Source organism: Syngnathus leptorhynchus, chromosome 15 (assembly GCF_054491065.1).
Source record: "Syngnathus leptorhynchus isolate UIUO chromosome 15, UIUO_Slep, whole genome shotgun sequence".
Classification (NCBI taxonomy): domain Eukaryota; kingdom Metazoa; phylum Chordata; class Actinopteri; order Syngnathiformes; family Syngnathidae; genus Syngnathus; species Syngnathus leptorhynchus.
Window position 1 is genome coordinate 9,837,501 of NC_141209.1, and position 3,888 is coordinate 9,841,388.

Here is a 3,888-nt window from a genome sequence, read left to right on the forward strand (position 1 = left end):
CTTTCTTTCTTTCTTTCTTTCTTTCTTTCTTTCTTTCGTTTTTTCGTTTTTTCGTTCTTTCTTTCGTTTTTTCGTTCTTTCTTTCGTTCTTTCTTTCGTTCTTTCTTTCGTTCTTTCTCTTTCTTTCTCTTTCAAACGTTGCCTTAATTTTGGAGTCATTTTCGTTTTCAAGCACGTCAGTTGTAAGTGATAAGCTATTTTCTGTGAATATTTGGGGTGATATCTTTGGACGGACATGACGTTTTGAACCCTATTAATAGTTTCCAATTGCAATGATTTCGTTGTTAGCTTTTATTGCATCTTTAATATTTGCTCTTCTGTCGTATTTCTCGTCGGAGATTTCAAGGAACAGCAGCCGCCGCCGCCGACTGGTTTGTTGTCGAAGACGCTGTATATTGCCGCCGTCTTCCCGCCATCAGCTTTAAATGGTTTATCATATGGAGCACAATCCATTCTGGCAACCTGTGATTTGTTTGGATGTGTTCCATTTTTGGGTCGAGGGTTTATCATCACGTTCACCTTTTCTTCCCGCAATGGAGGGGACGGTGTGGTCTTGCACTGCCACCTTGTGGTCTTTGCGCGTACGTTGAATGCGCGCCTTTCGTCATCTTCTGGTCTTTTCTCTTGCGGGTTGCTTGGCTTCGGCACGTACTTGTGGCCAGAAAAGCACACTCACCATGCAGGTTCTTCCGTGTGTTAAGGTTTCGGTACTGGGATACTGCATTATTTACTTTATTGTCATGTGCGCACCAGGCTAGCTAAGGCAAGCTAGCTGCTAGGCTGTGGCGAGCTAGCTGCCAGGCTAAGGCAAGCCAGCTGCCGCTTGAAAGCTTTTGCCGGTGTCCTTGGACAGCGAGCAGAATGAGGTATGGAAACATGATTCATATGTAAATCATTTGAAGCTACTATGAAACTCTTTTTAAAAAAAATGCTTACTCTGGAGTTTCCCCGGTGCAGAATATTGGATAGGTACATACAATGACATCACACGCACTCACCCCCCCCCCCCCCCCCCCCCCACACACACACACACACACACACACGCTCAAACAAACACTGAGACACACTCACCTTCCTGTCCCCCACTTTCTCGCTCACACGTCCCCTCCCTCTCACACATATGGACAGAAACACACACATACATACTCTCACACACATTTCCTCTCTCTCTCTCTCTGTCACGCACATTGTGGGACGGTGTCGTGGTTGCCGCGGTAACGCCAGGGCTGCTTCCTGTCGGCACGTTGAATGACAAACATGTCGGCGTGATGGGCCCGGCCGGGTGTTTAGGAAACAGAACGCGGCAGCAAGGAGATGGCGGCGGGCGACGTCCCTCCCTCCCTCCGTACGTCTGTTGATGGCACTCAGCAGACGCACGCAAGACAACAAAGCGGCAAAAACAAAAGAAGGGACAATTAACGCGAGGCGTCTCACGCTTGCCGTGTTCCTCAGTTTCCGCTGCACCAGAAACACACACCACAAAAACACTTGTTGTCTTTTCACCCTTTGCATGCACCTACACACAACACGCACAACACGCTGTCTGTGGCGGTTCGCACAATTCTCTCGTGAGTGATTCTTTAGCAGTGTCAAATGCAGATCCACTCCCTGAAAGCCCCGCCACACTTTGGCTTGAGCCACAGGTGCTTCTACTCGCTTTGACGATTTGTTGAGTTGAGTGACTCATCCAGTTTTGGTCAATCCTCTGATCCAACTTCAGATCAGACGTGAAGTGGCACGTCTCATCCCATCCCATCCGGTGGCCCGCCATTCCATCTTTAAAGGATTCTCAAGTTAATGGTCACGGTCTATAGCTCCACTGTTAGATCCGGTCGCAGGTGTGCTTGAGGCCGACTGACTGAATCATGTCACGATTCTTCTTCTGAATCATGCGGTGCACTATCGAGTCGATTCACTTGTGGATTCATTTTCTCCTCTTGTGAATCTTCCGCCGGACCTGTCTTTTAAGAGATCACTTACATCTGCTTAGCGATCATCTCGCTCGTGGATTTCTTGCTCATGGATGGATGCTCCAGTCAATATGTGGCAAGTAGAGAAAATTGTCAAGTAGCTCTGCTCGTGGATCGTCCCGATAAAAGTCTGTTTTCAAGTCAACTGTATAAAGGAAGCAATTGTCGGCCGAAATTTGACATCTTGCTCATCGTGTGCCTCTCGAGTACTCGAATCCTGAGCCAGGTTGGATTTTCCGCTGGCCTCCCGGGGGAAGTTTTGAAAAGAATCCCCCGCCCCGCCCCTCCGCCAGTTTGCCAGCCGATGTTTACCGGCGGCAGCAAGCCGCACAAACACACAAACACATCTGTGTGATGGCGAAGGCGGGAAGCGGGCGGCGTGCTGGGATAATGACGGCGACATTAAAGCGCCACACAGGAAGTAAACATCAGCGAGCGACGACGAAACACAAAGCCAGTCGGGCGACAATTAATTAGGGAACGGCAAAAGTTAATCGAGTTCCAGCAGACAAGACAAACACTTGAACATGACACCAGCCATCAAAAAAAACAAGTGGACACCTTCTCCACGCCATGACCAGTCGCCAGATCAGCACGTGGCCTCGTGCGTGAGCGTGAGAACATGTCTTTTTGCGTGAGCGCATGCAGAGGTCTAATGTGTGTGTGTGTGTGTGTGTGTGTGTGTGTGTGTGTGTGTGTGTGTGTGTGTGTGAGAGAGAGAGCGAGAGAGGTTTGAGCCTCCATTTGCTTGTGTGTTGATGGTGTCACTGGTGATACTGGTGACGACGGGTGTGGGAGTAGAGGGTCGCGGGGGGTCATCATCCATCCAAATCAGGATTAATCAAGACGGTGGCTGGCATAAAATCAGACAAATGATTGCCGCCATTCATCCGCTGATGGTGAGGGGGGCGACCACGCCGCAATCAACTCACCGCCGCCGCTTCCTGGAGTTTCTTTTGCCAGCTGATGGCCTAATGACTTAAATTTTGCGTTTTGCCGCCATTTTGGCCCTCCTTTGCTTTTTGCAGCAGCATGGAAGACGGACGGGCAAGTCGGGTGGAGACGTTTGCTTCGGCCGGCCGGCCAAGTGTGAGGCGACTGCTGTCATGTGTGGCGCCCCCTAGAGCTGCGGCAAAGAACAAAAATGAAACGGCTTCAACTTGACTTGGACTTTACTAAGTTGCATTTTTTTTTTCAGCCGAGCAAAATCTTTCCATTTGAGTCTTTCTTGACTCTCAGTTTCCGTCACGGCGACCTCGCTGTGCGATCGAGTCATGTCATAAAATTGACACAGTACCGTTTGCGAGTTGACCGTAATGTTGATTTGTTCAATATCAACGTGAGCGTAGAGACCAGGGGGAAGCAGAAGTGGAAGAAGAAGCACATTTGAAGACGAGCTGTTATAAAGGACCGCTCTCCTTTCTCATTTGACGTTGGGCTTTGCGCCACCTGGGCTAGTCTGTTTTGTTGTGTGGTCTTGACTGTGATCTTGCGTTTGCTTTGCTATGCCGGTACACCACCGGATGCTTCCTGCCCGTTTAGCCGCTTGCGTGTTGTTCGCTGTCCAACTTACCTGCGTTGTCTTGGATTTTTTGTAGCGCCATCTTTTGGTTGACACCTGGCAAGCATGTTTTGGCTTGTCCTGGTGTGAGCCTTTTCCCACGCCCCCACCTGCTCCCGTCACTGCCTCCTGGTCGTCCCCAGAGACCGGCTGTGGTTTGGGGCCATCCTACTGAGGTTCGCCCCCTCGCAAGTCTGGGAACGACTTGCCACGATTTTCCCAGATGCTCGTTTGGGCGACCGGGGTGACACGCGAGAAGCCGGCGACCCGCCGGCCCGGCTCCGCGAGGGCCTCCGAGGCGTAGTGCGGCGCCCGTGCATGAAGCTCTTTCAATTGTATTCAAGTCGCTTCACTTTT